This window comes from Drosophila navojoa, chromosome 5 (genome assembly GCF_054131105.1).
Source record: "Drosophila navojoa isolate 15081-1374.11 chromosome 5, UAZ_NAV_1.0, whole genome shotgun sequence".
Lineage (NCBI taxonomy): Eukaryota > Metazoa > Arthropoda > Insecta > Diptera > Drosophilidae > Drosophila > Drosophila navojoa.
In genome coordinates, this window is record NC_142893.1 from 19,424,466 (window position 1) to 19,445,018 (window position 20,553).

The 20,553-nt window shown below is 38.2% G+C and overlaps 1 long non-coding RNA gene across 1 annotated transcript in view; it reads right to left on the bottom strand.

Moving 5' to 3' along the window:
• Nucleotides 1-1,389: 1,389 nt before the first annotated feature.
• LOC149091156 (uncharacterized) overlaps nucleotides 1,390-20,553 on the bottom strand; it is a 29,909-nt gene continuing 10,745 nt past the window's right edge. The window contains exon 2 of the long non-coding RNA XR_016196996.1: nucleotides 1,390-1,586. This is a non-coding gene — a long non-coding RNA (uncharacterized LOC149091156). The remainder of the gene's footprint in view (nucleotides 1,587-20,553) is intronic.

The window sequence follows — 20,553 nt, forward strand, 5'->3', positions numbered from 1 at the left end:
TTTAAAAATGTGAACTATAAATGTAGTTTTTAAAGTGCATTAAAATATGAATTTAGTTGATATGAAATCTTATGATAATGTCATTGGCATCAATTGCAATTTGAAGTTTTATTATAGGGTATCTATGGGCGTCATGTTGTACCGCTGCCGTTCATATTTTGCTCAACGGATTAACGCACTCCAAGTGGGCGGCCCTCGACGTTGACCAGTTCAACCCTCGTTGCTTGTGGGGGAGGGGGGGTTGGGACTCGGTCCGCAGAAGTATGCTATGAATATAATCAGCGCATTCAATCGAGTTAATTTCATTATGAATATGATGGCAGCTAAACGTTTTTCTTCCTTTTGTTTTGTGGCTATTTCCCTCATTTTTATTTTTATTTTTCTTTTTTAATCAGACGCCACGCAATGCTGAAACTTTGGGCATATAAATAATCTTGCCAACTTGCCTGGCAGGACACTAAGGACAAGCGCACAGCAGCTGCTCGTGTTGCAGCCTCTGCTTCTGCTGCTGCTGCTGCTGCTGCTGCTGCTGCTGCTGCTGCTCCTGCTCCTGCTGCTGATGTTGACAAACAAATATGAAACTAATCCTTGGTAATTAGTGCGCCAACTTTTGCTGCATTTTGAGCCAGGACACACAGTCTGTCCGGTGTCCTCGCGGTCCCGCCCCGGCTGTGGTCAGAAGTTGGCACATTCCTTGTGCTTTTTGTGGCTCCCAGCTAGCATAAGTATGTTTACATACATATATATATTTTTTGCGGTGTCGTCGTTCGCATCGTGGAGCGGCGTTATTTTTATTGGAAAAGTTAAGCTCGTGTTTTGATAGGTTTCAGTCGTAAAGGGATTAATTAGTGCGGAGCTCTCGCCAACATGCTGCAGACACTGCAACGCCGACACCATCTCAACCTTCGACTACAGCTTAGACGAACATGCAGACCAAGTCGCATTTGTTTTTGGCTTTTGCATAATTAAAGTTAAGCTGAATCGCATAGTGTTCCCTCTTCCATGTGCGATAAATGCACTCAAATTCACAATGGGCGTGCTACTCGCAGTTTAGTAATCTCCAGTTCGGATCATATAATAAAATGGATATTAAAAATAAGCGTTGCTTAAGTTAAGGCAAAGCAAATCACTATAACTTGACTAATGCCAAGAATAAGTTTTACCATCTTCTTCCTTAAGAAACCTAAAAGACTTGCAATTAATCAGCCGACTACAATTGATGTAATCTGTTATAATAGTTCTCTTTTAAAGAGATACACATCAATTCATCCTAACTTATGTAGCCAACAGCGAAGATGCTGTCGACCAATGACAGCTCTGTACTTGACCTATGATAAGAGCGTCAGGGCTTTCAGTGAAATCAAAAGAGAGATGCAGTTCACAACAATATAAAACTCAAAACCATTTATTATCGGTAACTTTTTGGAATGAATACATGCTGTCCTAACCGCTGCCAGGTACCTTCCACGGTTTAAGTGGTGGATTGGCGATTGCTAAAGCGGCCACAAGAATCAATGCGAACTTCATGTTGGAGATTTCGTCTTCTTCAACTATGTGGAATATACATTTAGAGTGAGCTTATATAGCTGACAATCTTAAGTGTGTCTGACTGCTTTGGAAATGGTTATATAATGAATAGAAATAAATGTTTTGCTTTAATTATCTGCTTATATAATCTCAGGCAGGTGGAGTTTTAGTGTTCGAATAGCTTCTTTTTTTTAAATACCCTTACAAATCAAATCAGTTACAGTCTTCCAAGAGGAGTATAAAAGATGGTCAGCGATTCCCACTATTCAACAGTTCCATTCTTGCACCATGAAACTTTATCTACTTCTTTGTGTCTTAATAGGCGTCTTGAGGCCTCCCAAAGAATAACTAAAATGCAATAAAGAAAAAGAGAACATAATACAAAACGTTTTTATTTAATAATGGAAAAAACAGCAACAAAACTTATGTAAAGGCTACTCTAGCTTTTATATCTTCTGAGACGCGATCAAACATATGAACAGACGGACGAACAACTCAGTTCGTCGCTCTGGTCAAGAATATATATATACTTTTTGGGGTCGGCACGCCTCCTTCTGCCTCATACATACATTGAACAAAACCATCATACCTTGATTTCTCATTGAAAAAAGGGGTTAGGGTATAAAAACGACAAATCGAACGTCAAACCGACTAGGATATACCCTGACTTAGTCTAAAACTCAGCAATGGAGAGATCACAAATTTGAAAAGTTTTGATTTTCTGATCAAGAATATAAACTTTTTTTTTCGAAAATTATCAGAGCTCCCTTTGACAGTTTATACGAGTATTATATTGAGAGTGCGCTTATATACAATCTTATACATTTTTCGATATTTACCTTTCGCAGTTTACCCTAACTGAAACAACAGACAGTCAGCTTAAGAAATTCACAACAGATTCAATTAATTTCACTATAATATCCAATAAATTATCGAGGCGTCTGTCGGTCCTCCGTACCTGGCAACACCTCATCTCGCACAGGAGTGAATACAAAAACGACCAAAAGAATTTGTGGGAGCTTCATGTTTGAGATTCAGTCTTCTTCAAGTATATAGAATATCAGACCAACACCAGCTCTTATAGTTCATATTCTTAAGTCTGTCTGATTGCATTCAAAATGGATGTAAAATATGTAAAATTAATGTTTTTTCCTATATAACATGTGGAAAATATAACATACATATACAACAAGGGGAATGTGGAATTTTACACCTTGTGTGGTGTCTTATTTAAAAGATATTTATCTTTTTTTTATTTTATTATATCATGACCATCTCCTGTTAAGTAGAAAACTGATCAGCAATTCACAGCTCTGATTCAATTCATTTCTGCATTTGAATTATTCTCTTCTCGTTCTCACTCTGCTATGTGTGGACTTGTTTATATTTCGATCTATTTGGCTCTGTGGTCTATTAGAAAGCATAATCATTTAACTAGAGAGTTGCTCACTATTTCTCATGTGGTAGGCACTGTTCAACAAGGTTTATTAATTCGAATGCAGTAACCACGCTCCCTTAAAATTTCAGCATTTGGAAATATTTTTTCTTATCTTTTATTATGAACTGCAGCTACAATTTCTCTAGCGATGTCAGCGCATGATTTACGAGGCCGTGGCCAACAAATGAAAATTGTAGTAAAAACACGCCAAGCTGGGGACATGGAAATAGGAGTTGTGCATAGAGGAAGACTGCGGAAGACATGGGGAAAGACAATCCTTTTTCCCGGCGCTAAAGTTTTGGCCGCAAAACAGGATGTGGAAATAAGTGCGCAGGACGATGAGAGACATGTGAAATGTGTTTGGCTCCCAAACCACTTGGAATAAAATAACAAAAAAGTATAGAAAACGGGCACACATGCAAAATAAACGGGTTCAAGTGGCGCTCGTAAAAACAGGAGCTCAACCAAGCCAAGCCAAAGAATAACTGTTGAATTGCTGGTCATAATAACAGGGCATGCCGCATCTATGTGCATTGCTGTGACCGTATGTGCATGTGTGTGGCTGTCGCGTAGCAACTTGTGGCTAACTTAATAGCAGCTAACAACATGCTGACAAACAGACAAATGTGGGCACATGTCAAGGCCCGTGTGGCCAGAATGCATGCAAATTAAGTAAAAGAAACTTTTGCTGGCATCCCAACGCAAAGGAGCGCTGCCTACATCTATGTGTCATATTTAGTAAACAATGAAAAACGCCAAATCTAATGCCAAATGCACTTACACTTAATACTTTAATAAAGAAAGCCAGCATCAGCTAGCTTCAGATCAATGCACGAGTTACATGAGCTTAGTACAAGAAAAAGCTGTTAAATGAATGACATGAACAACATTAACTCGTGCCACATAACAGAAACGGAACAGAAGAGAAATCATAGCAAGTCTGCTTTGGTATGGATGGTACGAAAGTACTTGAATAATATTTGCACTGGCTTAATATGATGTAGCTAACGGTCACGGTTCTGTTGGCCAATACAGTAATGCACATGATTTATTATAATATCGCAAAGCTTGTACAATACATCGAAATTTGTGTTTTATATATAATCTCAGTCAAGGGAAATTATATTTTTATTATTTTACTCATTTTGATATAGTCCAAGCAGCCTTTTTCATGTATGTCAGGTGTCAAAGCAGCGCAGCAATAACAGGTGATATTTTTAAGTGAATCTCGAAATGGTTGCGCAATGATTTGAAATGTCTATAATCTTATATAATCTGGGGCTAGTGGCGTTTTTGGGTTTGTATGGCGTCTTTTTTAAGATATATACACATATATAATTTTTTTTAAATACCATTACCAATTCAATCACTTACAGTCTCCTAAGTTTGGTATAAAAACTGGTCAGCAATTCACTTTATTCAACAATTCCATTCTTTCACAATGAAATTTCTTACACTTCTTTGTATTATAATAGCATACCTGGAAATTCCACGCAGGAACCTTACTGAACCTTTCTAAAATGCAATAAAAAAATAGCTATATAGCTCCATTTTATTTAAAAAATATGAAGACGGACGGACGGACAGACGGGCAGGGCTATATCGACTCAGCTCGTCGTACTGATCAAGAATATATATACTTTATGGGGTCTGCGATGATTCCTTCTGCCCCTTACATACTTTCTCACAAAACCATTATGCCCTGATTTTCCATTTTCAATGGGTTTAGGGTATAAGAAGAAAGAAAGAAATGTCCATGGTTAGTTATGGCTTATGGCTATATAGAAAAGAGCTCCAGTTCAATGCACTTCTTACGTAAATCTTATACAAGGAAATTCGATTAAAAGAATGACATGAAATCCATTAACACACAAACAGATATATGACTACGCAGTATGCAATAGAACATAAAATAACAGAAACGTGAATTTCCAAAGGAAACATAGCAAATGCGCTTCAGTTGGGGTGGACCGACTAGTATATGCCCTGAACCCTGCCACAATTCGACTCATTCAGAATTCAGATATGGAGAGCTCACAGATTCTTCCACTTTCATTTTTTCGGTCAACAATATGAGCATTTAAGACAATTTCACTTCAAGTTAAAACTTAAATTTGGTTAGTATTTCAACAATTACAAGATTTCTATTGCTCGATGATTGGTGGATAAAACTGTGCAAAGCAAAAGTAAGGTAGTATTCCAATTATTGTTATACTTCGGCTTCAGGAATATAATCTTGAGTTTTCAAATAATAATCACTTCTAGAGTACGGCTTCTGTATGTTCCCCTCCTTCTATCCGTAGCTTACGTTTTCACAAAGCCGTTATACCCTGACTTTAAATTTTAACTAGAAAAGAGCTGGAGCACATAATAAAAACAAGCGGAGGGAATACGCGTGATGCTGCGTGCTGTGAAAACAATCCAATCAATTTATTAATTAAGCAAGCCACTCACTGGCCGGTCAAAAGGAGAGAAATTAAATGGAATGAAATACGCGGCGTATGCGTAACGCTAAAGCGGCAATTGTCTGCTATCCCCTTTAGCTGCTGCTGTAGCCTATTCATCTAGCTTTGTGCAATGGATTTTTAATGTTTTCCATGGGGCGTCCAATGCTCTAGGACTTCCTCTCTCTCTCTCTCTCTCTCTTCATCTTCCTCTTTCTGGTCAGAAGCGAATGCCAATGCCAAAGCGAATGTAACGCATTGTTAAGCCCGCCGCTTGGCACTTTTCGCACGCCAGCTGCGCTCCCAGCGAACAAGAATGGAGTGGAGCTGGACTGAGTGCAGGCAGCCAGAACTTGGACTTTAATGAGCCAGCAGCAATTACGGGAAACATTTGGCGCATTGCAAGTGTCTCAATGCGTCGCCAACATCGTCTGCAAACATTTTAATTGCATTTTCCATTTTATTTTATTGCCTGCGGCGTCTTAACGATTTTGTTGCGAGCCCCGCAAAATATATATTTGGTCCATAAAAACTTTATATTGATTATATGTTTAATATAATTAGCCAAGTATGTTTATGCTCACGGTGCATGAACTCTTTCTTAATGGCATAAACTATGGGAACTAGCTTGCTTTGCCAATCAAATGTTAACGAAAGCAGCGAAGAAGCAAAATTGCTGCTATTGGTATCTAGGCTTAGGGACAGTCTAATCGGTTTGTGGAGCTGACTAACATTTACTGGTTATCATTACATTTTTTTATTTATTTATATGAGACACTCTATTTTTAATCAATTACGGTATTCAGTGTGGTGTTTTACATTTTTTAATCCTAAGAATACACGACCCATTACCCTTTTCTACTTAAGCATAATATTTTATACAATGAAAATGGATTTGTTAGAATTTAGCATAAAAACGAGGGAAAAACTCATATAAAAACTCTATACAAATTATTTTAACTTGACATCATCGTAACTACTTTACATGCAACAAAGTAAGGGATTCGGAACCTTTGTAATTGTTGCGACAAGATTAAATAGCTTCAGGGACGCCAATTTGATTAGCAGAATTATAAAGATAATCTATTTAGCTTGCCTGAAGCGACTTAACTGAAACAAATCAGATATAGGAAAAATCAATTTGCAATGCATTTATGTGAAATTCAGCCTTGACATTCAATCCGAATGTGAATTGAAATGCGAAATAAAATATATAAATAAATAAAAATATATATAAGTCTATATACATATGTGTATGCTTGAGTCCTTCAGAGCTCGTTCATTGGTCTTATGAAAATATAATCACTTAGCTCTGGTTTTTCTTTCTTCAAGCTTGAATGTTTTAGTGTGAAAAATGTTGGAAATGCATAAGTTATAGGCGCGTGACGTCATCTAAATGAAATGCTACGAATTACTCTTCACGATTTCACTCAAACTAAACGCCAGCAAGGCGCTCTTGAGCCCTTCTCCAGTATAGAGTCCTCCAACCAGCGTTGTGCGCTCCTTCTGACGCATGCGCGTGGATTGGGACCAGTAACATGTGCTCAAACTTGACTCACTCAATGATTTGTGGGCTGTTTTTTTTGTTTTCTCTGTCGATGATTTAGTTTTGGGCATGTTAACCCTTGGCTGGGCGGCGGGGCCAGATGCTGACACGAGCAAAAACAATTGCGGCTAATTGACAATAATCAGGCTTCATGCCGAGCCTCATAAATTGGCATAAACAAAGTGACGCCAACAAGGCCAACAAATCAGCGCAGTTGGCATTTTTAATTGTGATTGAGTTGCCTGCATAAATCAGCAAATTAAATTACAAACAATGGCAATAAAATCTAACGAACGACATTTTTAAATACATACAAATACACACACAAATACGCACACGTACATATTCATATATTTATTCGGTTGCTTGTTTATTTCACTTTGGATTGCAGCTTTTGGCTGGCGACAATTTAATTACGATTGTATTTGTGCGTGTGCGTGTGTGTGTGTGTGTGTGTGCGTTTGCAAGTTGCAGCCGACGCTCTGACGCCACAAAATATGCTAATTTATATTTATATGAATATGGTGAGCAGCCAACAGTAGAGGATCATTCCCCAAAGGGATGGAGATAGGGGCACAGAGAGGGCGTGGCTCCTGCCTTCGGGAGGGGGCTGTGAAATATTTTTGGTGGCTGCCGCCAGTGACTGCGGTCATAAAATTTATCGTTGCCAAATGCATATTTGTCACATTTGCAATGTATTTGGCGGCGACACTCAAAGAGCAATTTATATGCAACTGGGGAGTTCGACTCAGTCGCCAAAACGCGCAGCCCCAGCGACGATCCAAAGGCCAGCACGCAACCCAAACTAAAGGGAGCCAAGAGGCAGCTGCACTCCAAGCCATTTAATTGTCAGCCTCGCTCCAAAGATGCGGCTGCACTCAAGCTAAATGAATGAATCGGGCAAACGTCTATTTTAAAATAATTTTCTTAACTTAAATTTGTTTGAAAAAAAATAAATAAATAAATAAATAAAAAGGATAATATAATATAAAAAAAAAAAACATTATTAATTATAAAATATTTAAAGCTACTTTTTTCAATATTTTTCTTTGTTTTTATATGTAAAAATAAATATATTTTTATATATTTTTATATGTTTTGATTTTAATCAAAATCTGCTTTAATTGAAGTTCTTCAATTACATATTTTTTTATGTTATACTTAATATTTTATAAAATTACAAAAATTCTTTTAAGCACTTTAAAAATATATTATATTCAATTTCTTTACATATAGAATACATACATAAATACATACATATATATGCCCCTTATGCTGTTCTGTACTGATTTTTTATATAAAGGAAATGTGCAAAATAAAATACATGTAATGCAAACTCAATAATAAACTGCAAATAAATATTTCAGAATATATTCATGCATGACTAATATCAGAATTTCAAATTGCATACTGAAACAAGTAATAAACAAACACTAATTTAGTGCTTAGCCAATTTTCTGAATACAATTGAATGATTGGCAACATTTCTCCTCATCGAATGAAGAGCTTTAATGCATGCGCCCCATGCCAGGTCGTGCTGCGAAGCTGACAAAAACTGTCACGCGGCCGCTGAGTCCTCGCACCTCGGAGACTGGCTCGATATCTGTGTACAAAGGGAATGAAGTCATTTGTAATTAATGAGGTTTGTCACCCCAATTTGCCGCAACTTCAAGCCACGGCAACAACAGCATGCACAGGCCTTAGATGGTCTATGCTGTAGGTTTAACCTGGCTGGCATATTGAAAATCACGGGCCACTCTCACACTGCGAGGGCGACGCTCCGCACAGCACCCCGAGCAATACCAACAACAACAGCAGCAGCAGTGCCAAAGAGAGAGAGAGAGAGGGAGAGAGAAACAGAAAAAATGCCATATAAAAGAAACGCTCGGCGCCAGCCACCCCCACTCGCCCACAATAACAATCTAATTATCTCGTTAAGCACACCAAAATGCACAGCAAACACACGCACACACGCACACACACACACACACATACAGAGATAAGGGAAGGTAAGCAAACTCCCCTCGTACAAGCAGCACCTGTGCCTGGCCGTCTGACACCTTGACAGACACATCCTTGACCCTGACAGACAGACGGCCTGACTTCTGGCTGGATTTTGATTTCGACTTCTGACAGTTTGGCTTGTCGCTGTCTCGTATTTTTGATCTCGTTCGCTCTTTTGTGTTTAATTAAAATTATGTAAATAAATTTATTTAGCTGACATTCGGGCGTAATTAAGTGCATGCTGAAGAGCGCGTCGGGCATTTGCATCTGTTGGCTTCGCCTCGGGGGCCTTGGGGCCGGCCGCCAACGCAGCTCAACTCAGACTCAGCTCACTCCCTCCCATGCGACTTATTGCCAATGTCCGCCGCATGTCTGCTCCATCTTCTTCTTCTTCTTCGTCTTCGTGCCTTATGCTGACAAATTAGCCTTGAAATGAGCAATTTGCAGGCTCTGAACGTGAACGTGAACGTGTCGCGGATGTGTGTGTGTGTGCGTGGCCAATGTGGGCGGTAAGCAGAGCCTTCACTGTTGAGGGCCGTCAAATTGCCGTGCATACCAAAACAGAGCTGACAGCTGCTGTCAGTGGCGACCTGTCAATGGTCGAGTATTAAATATGCTTTGTGGCATGAAAAAGCAATTAAGAGCCGAGTGTTTAGTTGTCAGCGAGAAAATGTGTGCGCAAAAAATCAACGAAACTCTCACCATGGTCAAACCTGACAAAATATCTGAAAAGCTGTAAGTAAAAACAAAACTCAAGTCTACCTAATTGTCCTGGGCAGAGCTCTCTGTTTGCTAATGATCGCAACTTGATGTGCTAATAGCTTGCAAGAATACATATACGAGATGGAACTACAGTGTATATAACATTGGTAAAATAATTTAAATAAGAACTATAGTCTATAAAATATTTGTAAAATAATTTAAATACTACTATAAGTGCTAAAATAAAATTGATCAATATTGAATTGAACAAAAGACTATTTATTATTTAATATTGGGTAGACTAACTTCTCCTCTTTTGGAGACCTGCAAGCACTCCATATTAGACTGAGTAGCGCGGACTTGAGAAATTCTTATATTGCTCTATACTCAACTCTCTTGTATGATATCGATACGCGCGTATACTCTCTGACTTGCAAAAGAATTTTTAGTATTTCCGATAGATATTCTCTATAACGGCATATAACATTGTAAGGACAATCTTAATGGATTCAACTTTGTTTACATTATAGACGTTTTTGAAATATTAAAGGGCTTGCATTCAGCAATAATAGTTTAAAACTCTAAAATAGAAACTATACAACCAAACAAAAGTAAATCATTTTTCTTTATATAAGAACATAGTTGTATAGATAGCACAACTTGCATATGTATGTAGCTTTTAGTAGTAGAAGAAACAGCTATTCGATCCACATAACATTATATTAATATTGGTTTACATTTACATAGAAAAATATTTCCCCAAAGATCGATTTATTTATCAGAAAGTAAAGCAATCCAACAGCATTCAAAAGGCGTCCCCACACACTTTCTTCATAATCCACACGTCAATTAATGAAAAGGCAGCAGGCCGCAGCAACAGCAAACTCGAAATATGAATAAAAACATGTGCTACAGCAGTGCCAGCAACAGCAACAGCAACAACAAAAAAATCAAAACGAGGGCATGTGAAGGACTCGCATGGCCAGCGCCGTGATCCTGTCGTGCGTCACCACATTGGGAGCCATGCTGACATCGACATGGGAGAAATTGTTTTGATGAATGCCTCGATTTAATTGATGAATGAGTTTTTAAGCTGAAAAATCGAAGCGACGAGCTCAACAGTCTCCCGAATGAACAGTGCACATTGCACATGTCAACCAGGAAAAACGCACACATACACACACACGCACGCATACAGTCGCATATACACTTACAAGTGTTGGGCTAAATAGCTGCGAATAACTGCTGAGATATGAAATTTACATATAGTAATTATAAAAGTTCTTTCGAGCATATCTATGCCAAGCAATTATTGGATTATTTTTTTTTTATTTCTTATAATAATATTTCAGTCATTTTTTCACTTCTGTTGACCCAAACAATTGCTACATAAAAGTAAAAATTAGAAGGAGAATGACATAGAATATCCCACCAAATGTGATTTTAAATAAGAGTCGGAGTCGAATTATGATCTGTTTTCATTGTTCTGCGTATAGATCATCTATATATAACCTATAAAAAAACTCTTGCGGTTGCTAGCTTACTTTATGTCCAGTTCCAAAGTTAACTGAACCGCCATGATCCAATATAAACCTATTCATATATGTATATCATGTATGTATGTCATCAGTTTTTAGTAAATCATTTATTCATAAAGGACATCAACGTAAATGCGATGATGATATAAATTAAAACTGACAAACGGCAAGACCCGAAGGCCTCACAGGTGAAAAAGTCACGTTGCAAATCAATATATATTTAAATATTGGGGCTCAGCTGTGGATAAATGTGGAAGTGCAGCTTGGACAGGTGGACCGCAGTCGAGAGCCGGCTGGAGCAGAGCCCATAAATAAGTCAGCCAAGCAGTACACGGACGCAGTCGTAGCATAAAAGTTAACAATGCCAAAAAGTATGCAATACAAATTTGAAAATCGCGGCACAGCCACACGAAAACTCTAGTCTAGAGCGCAACAATTGCCAGCCACAAATATCAATCCAGCTGAAAAAGGAAATAGGGGGCAGCACGGAGAAGAAAAGCAAACATAGCGTGTTGCCTTAATATTACAAGTCTCTCTGGCACCGGCTCTGCCCCGCCAAGCCTTTGGCCCCAGCTCTGCCGTCCCATTTCAGTCAGTCTCTGGCCCTGGTATGCAATAATATAAATTCCAGCTGCAGAAGCACCAGCTCAACAACAACAACAACCACAACAACAGCATTATATACCCCAACCATCCGCACTTTAATCGAAACCGATGTTGAGGTAAAATAAAAATACTAAAATCAACAAATTGCGAGCAGCATGGAGTAGCTCTGACTACTGGAGAAACAGCGAGCATTCCCAAAAAATAGCCAAAGGTGAGTCACTTATTATATACGTATGTGAAATAAAAAGTATTCTAAAATCAAATAAGAAAATATACCAAGTACTGCTTGGAAAATATACCAAGTAGAATATCGAACTAGAATTATCAAATCTAATCAGAAAGCAAACTAGTAACTGCTTGAATACAAATTCGAATATTTAACTTCGATTCCGATGAAACAATGAAACTCTGTAGAAATAAAAATAAAATAAAGCTTTGAGCAACATCTAACAATCTGGAAATAAAGCATAAATTGAATTGAATTGAGTATAATAATTATGTTTCAATATTAGCTGATATTAATTGCCTTATATAGGGAAAAGGTAGAGTATAGGGTATGTAAAAGTGCAGGAAGCTCGCATCCCTAGCCGAATCCCTTCACCCTTCACATTGAACTGTATATGTATTCTGCTATTGAAGCAAATGTTTCGCAAAGTCTTGTGGTTTTCTCTACAACAGCTGGCGGTTGGCCGGACTCTACAGATGGGCAGCTGGGGAGGAGCCTTCGAATGTGAATTAATGGAGTAATTTATGAAGCCTTTCAATGCAGCACAATCAAAAATATTTCGCTTAACACCAAACCATTTCCAGTTTATTCAACTAATCATTTTGCATCACAGTCTTTGTTTTTTATTCTATTCAAATTATTTTGTTAAGCTATCTGTTGGGTCTCTGCTTGGCTTTTACTGTAAATTCAGTTTAATTATCCTGTGCAACTTCCTAGCTACTTTAACAATTTAGTTTTGCAGCATTTACCGCACTTGGAAGGTCAGTGTTTGAATCGCACTGCTGCACTATCATAATCAGCTCTACTTAATTATATCGCTTAAGCGTTCCTCTCGGAGCTCTGTACGCCTACCCGCAGCCATGCCCCATTAAGTGAATGCGACACAACATATAAAACTTGATGTGCCGCGCACGCATAAAACAAAATTTCAACTGCAATTAGTCCTGCACTCTGAGTCTCTCCCTCCCACACACACACACACACGCGCCCTCCCGCTCTCACTCTCTCTTTTACGCTTTGGGTTTCTGTCCCGCCCGCCCTCATGATAAAACCATAAAAAATTTTGCGCCAACATGGCAAATAATTTGGCTAACGACATTTTGTAACTAATGCCGGGCAACCGCAGCTACAACAGCAGCAACAACAACAACAACGATAACCATTAACACGCCGACTCCTCGGAGCGCTGCCCGCCGCCCTCTGCTTAACTAACGAAATGCAGCGCCAACTGGTCATTAAAAGCGCCCCATAACGGTTTATTGTAATGCCGGCGCATAGGCCAAGGCAAGTGGCCACCCTCTGTCCAGTTTGCCTCCACGGCGTTGCCACTTAATTAGAAAAGTTTCGTTGCGTCACGAGACAAAAGCCATTGACAGCGACTAAAAGTTATTCCAACTGCATTTTCACTTGCCGCCAAAAGTTGCGGAGGGCCAACCGACTAGCGAATGCCCTTAAATGAGCTAAAATAAAAGCGAATATAAGAAATCGAATAGATGATGTTGTTTCAATAAATATATCGATTTAAGAAAATTAAACGACTAATTAAATATTAATACAGTTGGAATAAACAAAAAAAAAATAAATTGAATAAATGAATACCTTTGCCATCAGTTCCATTCAAAATTATAAATAACAACTTAATTTGATGAATATTTAAATTTTAAGATGCCGTTTTAATCATATACATATATATTTGATCAAACAAAGATAGATACTTACTTATATGTATATATAAGCTTGAAAATGAAATGGGCATCCTTCCTGTGCTATGCATCTGCTTAAGTACGGGTCTATTAACAGCGATTAACGACTGTCTCTGGCAGACTGGGGCTACTCAGGCACTGGAAAAGTCGAGCTTTATGCAATGGAGGTTAAGTCAACAGACGCCACCTGCACAACTCTATTTGCACATTTTTCCAATTAATTGCTTTTACGTGGGCCACACACACACACACACACTCACACTCACACACACATACCCGCGAATGTCAACAAAAGCCGCGGCACGAGGCACAAGGCCTCTGCCGTTGTCCTTGCGCCCCTGCTCCGGCTCCGTCTCGGGCTCCTGCTATGCCCATTGTCAAACCACCCGCTGGCTGTGCGGCTGCCACAACCATGCACGCAAAATAAAAAAAACGAACAGAGAGAAAAAAGAATCAAGCAAAGATATAGACTCATCAATGCTTTCAATTGAAAATTTTTGCACGGCCGTTGCCGACTCACGTGACACTCGCCGGCTGTAGCTGGCCGAAGGGAACAGCGGGGCTTTTCCCATTTGTATGCTGAGGGGGGATTTTCCGAAATTGCTGGAAATTGGAACTGCGCATGCAGCAAACAATAAGCAGTTACAATAGTGGATCCAAATGTAGGCCTCTCCTCAGCACGCCCAGCGACAGATGTTTTGCCACTGTTTGCACAGCAGCAGCAGGAGCAGATGCCCCCATTCAATATCTATGCAAAATTTCAGCAATATTTGCTTGGATATATCAGTGTACACAGCATATATTGTATAAATACATATATGTGGAGAATATGTTACAGCTGCGAATTACATTTACTATTTACTTACTGATTGCTATTCATATTTGCAATTACCTCACTTTTACTCTTTACATGGGAGATCGTGTTTTTATTATTATATTGAATTAGGAATTTTTGTATATAGTTGTATTACTGAATTTTTAAATGTAGTTTTTAGACTCTGCATAAAGTTAAAACTAAGCTAATAAATTTCATTATCATAAAAGTCAAAAAGTTACGTGGTATATCTAAAATTAATATTTGAATTTTTATATTATATTTTACATATATATTTTTGTATATTTTTATTTTATTTATATTGCTTATTATTTGTAATTTTTTTAAATATTTTTCTTATACATATATATAATATTTATTATTTATATATTTTTTTAAATTATAATATAATAAAATTATATAATATTTATTAATATATAATATATATATGTATATATACATATATTTTTTTTTTATTATTTTTTATTTTTTTTTTTTTTTGAATATTAATAAAATAAAATTATTCACATTTGGCGTATCATTTGATCATTGTTGTTATAGTGCATTTTATATATCCAATTGCTCAAGCATGAAAATTATATAGAAAGCCATTGTATTGTAGCTCAATCGTCTGGTTATTTACTTCGTTCTTCGTACCTCTCACTGGTGATGAAAGTATCTTTACATCACTTCTGCATAAGCTGTTGTAATTCAAACATATTAGTGATTCGATCAGTAAGCCAATTTATTAATATTAGTATCTGATTCCCATTTTTAATTATTTATTTATTTTTATTTTTTCAATCGAAATCCACTTTAATTATAGTTCCCTTCAGCTAAAAAATGCGAAGTGATTTGGATGCGCTGCCTGTTTTGTCGCATAGCCTTCAATTATACCTGTAACAAAAATCGAAAAATTTGTATTAAGTTGCACCTTGTTGGCAATTTTCATGTTGAAGCAAAAGCTATATAGCTAAAATATATATTTACATATATAGTCCCTCCATATATAATATATTTTAGTCATGCAAACTAACTGGGACAGAGATCAAAATTTCAATACTTGACATAAATGGAAATAGGCGTAACTTTGTCTCAGCAGTCAACGCCTGCAATGAAATGAGAACACTTTGCATTTAGTTCATAGTGAGAAAAAGTCTTGAGCACGCGATTGTATGGCACACCTCCAATCGAGCGAAAACCACAAGGAAATGAATAGGAAAAATCCGGGCGAGTCTAGACGACGACAAATGAACGGCAGGCATGAGGCTTTAAGGACTTTTTTTTTTCTCTGACTGCCAAAAACAAAACAATTTGTCCAACCGCAAACCGAGCGAATTAGCTGGTTCCACGTTACAGGCTCCATGCTACATGCTCCATGCTCCATGATCCATGCTCAGCGCCTGCCACTGACAAGTCAATGGAAAAGCGGACTGTCAGAAGCAAGCAAAGTGAAACCAATCCAATTGGCGGCTTAGAAAAATGCAGTTGGGGACACAAATCTTCAAACATGCAACTTGGCGGCAATTGAAAACTCATTGACAGTTGACAATTGGAAGGAACAGGGCGAGGCGTGGCAAGGCTGGGCAAGGCGGGGCAAGACGGGTGCGGCATGCAGCCAACAACGGCCTGCGGGGAAAACCAGACCAAACTCAATTGCAGTTACATTTCCATTTTGAGCTGATTTTTTTGTTTTCTCTCTTTATTTTGCCTTTCTCCATTTTTGTTCTTTTTTTGCAGAATCTTGTTGTGCTGCTTGTCATTGACAGCAACAACTCTTGTTGTTATTCATTTGTTTTTCTCGTTCGATTGTTTGCTTTCCTTTTTTCATTTTTCTTCACAATGCGAAGACATTTTCTATTTGAAATTGTCAGCAGCAATTGATATGCATTGCTGTGGTTGTTTTCTTTACTTTTCTTGCTCTTGTTCTTGTTGTTTTTGGTTTGTCTACTGATTGCGTTTGGCTGCCAGGAAATTGAATCGCATGTAAATTGACAAGCGAAGCATGGCAAATTATTGTGGCAATAATGAATGCTGGCTAATGAAGCGAAAAACAATTAAAATATGCGCCGCTGATAGTTAGAGTAATAACAAACAAATTGCTTCGCTATTGCCAAATAAATTGAGGCACAGTTGAACGCCTCTGCAAGTATGCAGCGAAAAATGCATTTGAAATATTGTGCTCCACTTCGTTTTCATCGGATTCAAGTCTATTCTATGTGTGTGTGCGTGTGTGTGTGTGTGCTGAAATGTTTTTTGATTTGAAATTTAATGCACGTACTCAATGAAGAAATTCCAACAGCAGCGCATTAGCAGACATGCCCCTCCGCAGGGTCAGCAGCTGGCTGACAGAGCGAGAGGGAGAGCGAGAGCCAGAGAGAGAGAGAGAGAGAGAGGGCAGGCCGTGATGGCTGCCAATTGCTTTTCAACATATTTGATGCGGCAATGGCGACGAAGACTTTCGACATTTTGCAACTTGGCCACGTACAAAAACGTTGGCAGCAAAGTGTAAAACCAACAGCCACAACAACTAAAGCAACAACTGCAGCAACAAACACTGCTTAAGCATACAGAATGTAGTACACACACACAAACATGCATAAGATAGATGTGTGTGTGTGTGTGTGTGTGAAATGTTGACCGAACAACAAACATCAAATGTAATCGCAGCTAATAAGAAAACTAAGCAGATCCTTGCAGGTCACGATTTACGCTCGTTTCGCATTCGATTTGGATTTGCGATGCGCTACGGCCAATGCCAGTGACAGTGGGGCAAACCACAATGAGAATCGACTGAAGTAGAAAGTGAAAAAGCTGAAGAGTTGGACTCGAAATGCTGGTATAATATTTATTTAGATTATTATTTATTTTTTGAAAATTTTAACTATATATTTCATTTTTTAATAATATATTTTAATTATTGATTTTTATAAAAATTTTGTTTTGCTATCAATATAAAATTTGCCATCATCTCATACAGATCTCCACGAAAATTTGTTTAAATTACATGCAAATAGTTTTCAGCCCACTGTGCCAACTGGACTTCTTCTTCGCTTGGCATGTCAATGGACATTTAATGGCGTGCGCCATTATGCAGCGCATCAAATGCACCGAATACGCTTCGTTGGCAATAAATGCTGCATGGCGACGTTTTGGGGGCAAGCAACCGGCCGGGAGCTTCGCTGGCAGTCTTGGCCTCAGCTGCCAGCTCAGTGCCAGCAATCTCTGGGTGTTTCAGGCTGCGACCCTGGACACGATTTGCAATTTTGTGCAGCAGCTTTCGCTGCGTCTCTCGTAATTTTTCGTAAATTTCTACACGTACTTGCATTCCATCTTCGTCGCCGTCGCCGCTGTCCGTCTACGGGTTTCCGTGGACTCCGGCCCGCCCGGCCCGAACGGCATAACCTTTGAATAAAATTAACATTATCAGCGCCCCACTATGGCCGCCATACAGCAGCCGATGGTGCAGGTGCATACTCCAAGGATCAATAAAAATACTGAATGTGCTGCGGAGCGCCATATGATGCGACGGCCATTAGGATGAAGATTAAGGTCGTTCCTACTTGCTGGCGAGAAAATATGGGGATTAGTGTTCTCCAGCAAAAGTAATATAAGGAGATCAGCAGCACATCGCCTAACTGTTGGGCATTTTAAATTTCGGTTCATAAAATTCAAATGAGCCAAGTTTATTATAAATGAACATCATTTTGCCTGCATTGCAACTCGTGTAGAGTAGACATCAAATATCTGTTGGCTTATCCAGCTCAAATACTTCTCAAATTCCAGCTGTTCAAGCCTCTTTCAGTATGTTCCTCATGAAGCCAGTTAGAATTTCGATTGAATCGTAGCTGTTATGTCAAATTGTTTGTTCGCCTGCTGCCCAATGAAATTTCCTTACCAACATTTTTTTTCCACATTCGATGGTGGTTGGGGGAACACACATCAATTACGTATTGCCGCACACTCGGCGCCCCTCGATCGAACAGCCCAAAAAACTAATTGGTGGAAAATTAAGTTTTTGCACAAAAATGTTGCGCAAATTGAAATGCAATCGGGGCAAAGCGGATTATTGAAAAACTTTTATGATTGAATTTTGTGGCGCATCCAACAAACGCCCCCAAAAAGCGCAACGGGAACTTAATGCAGGAGTCTACCCAGACTACCCTGTCTCACTGTGTGTGTGTGTGTGTGTGTGTGTCTGTCTGTCTGTGTGTGCGAGGCACATGTGCGGCTGGCAGAGCTTATGTATGAGTTCTTTTATCGAATGTTTGCCAAAAAGGCCAAGAATTGTGCCGTTGTAACATCTCGGGCGCCCCGCCCCCTCTCTGCCCCGCCTCCAGCCAGCCTGCCATGGGGGCTCTGGGCTGCGTCCTAACGATTTACTCGTATATTTTGCTACTTTCGCTATAAAATATAAATATGCAATAAAACAAAACGACGACACGCCGAACATATGCATTACGCTCTGCCCGCCGCCCGCCGCCCTCCGCCCCGCTCCCTGTGCTGCTCTGTGGAAATATTTGCTAGAGAACGAAGACATAAACTCAAAAATATGGCGCATTTGGCAAGACAAAAAACAAACGGCACTCGCTGGCAGCTAAAAGCTGGGACCGAGGCCAAGACAAAGGCATTTCTAAATAGCAGTAGCAGTCAGCCAGTCAGCCAGTCAGCCAGCAGGAGAAGACATGCCAACACATGACTTACTCAGGGGCTGCAACGGGGCGTATACGTATCGCATTGTTGTGCTAAATTGCGCGCTCAGCTGGCGCACGAGTTGACTGCATTTCGCTGCTTGCAACAGTCAAGCGCAGAAGGGAGCTCGACTAGCGCAGGGAAGGGCCGGGTGAAGAAAAGAAGCGCCCACTTTATGATACGCCCATATGCTGCAGCAACAAAACTGAAAGAGGCACGGGGCAATAAAAAATGAAAGGCTTGACAGGCACATTCCCTAGGCAAATCACTGCAGTTGCACATAAAGCAAATCGTTCGGCATTTGTTTTGATTCGCCATGATTGTTAAAAATATCAGCGTCGACAGATGAGATGGGGATTGCAATAACAGATACTCAGCGATGGCTTGTGAAAGTCCTAAAATGTCAAGAGGACCTCGCACTGATTTGACTCTGAAATTGTGTAGAAACGATTTCGATGTTTACGAAAGCGAATGAGACTTAGAGACATAAAAGAATGAAAGTATTTATATATACGAATATTGATATTAAATAAAACAATTGGTTGACTAAGAATTATTGAAGGAATCAAAAATAATTGACCTGCCAAAGAAGTTGATATTAATTTTAATTGAATTTCTATTTTTTTATTTTTTTTTTTTTAGATGAACATTAAAAATAAATTACCTTTTCTTTTTTTTAATATTTTAAATTTTAGTTTTGAATCAATTAAAATATATTTAACAATTTAGTTTTTTTTTAATATCTACAAAAATCTACGAATATAAATATCAATAACTCAAAATTATTGAAGGAATCCAAAATATTTGACCTGCCAAAGAAGTTGATATTAATGTTGATTGAATTTTAATTTTATTTTATTTTATTATTTTTTTTTTTTTGCATTATTTTAAATTATTAAATTAACTTTTATTTTTTAAATATTTTTTTAATATTTTTTGAATTAATTAAAATATATTTAATAATTTTTTTTCATACAAAAAATTTAATTATAATTCACAAAATATACATATAAAATTATATTAATCACTGTAGCAGCTAAGCAATATAGGTGTATTAATATTACTTTTAATTTAATTAATAAATTGAATAAAATGTAAATTTTGAACAGTTTTATGTGCACTATTTTTTATTCTTCTAAGTGAATAAATAATTTATAAAGTAACAAAATAAATATAGCTGAAACATTCTTAAAGAGAAACTCTCCCTAACCCGAGTGCTTGATTGAGACGCTAGTGCAAAGTGCATATAATGCGGAGACAAGAGTATTATAAATTCCTCTCCACAAGATAGGTATATGAATATTATATAATGC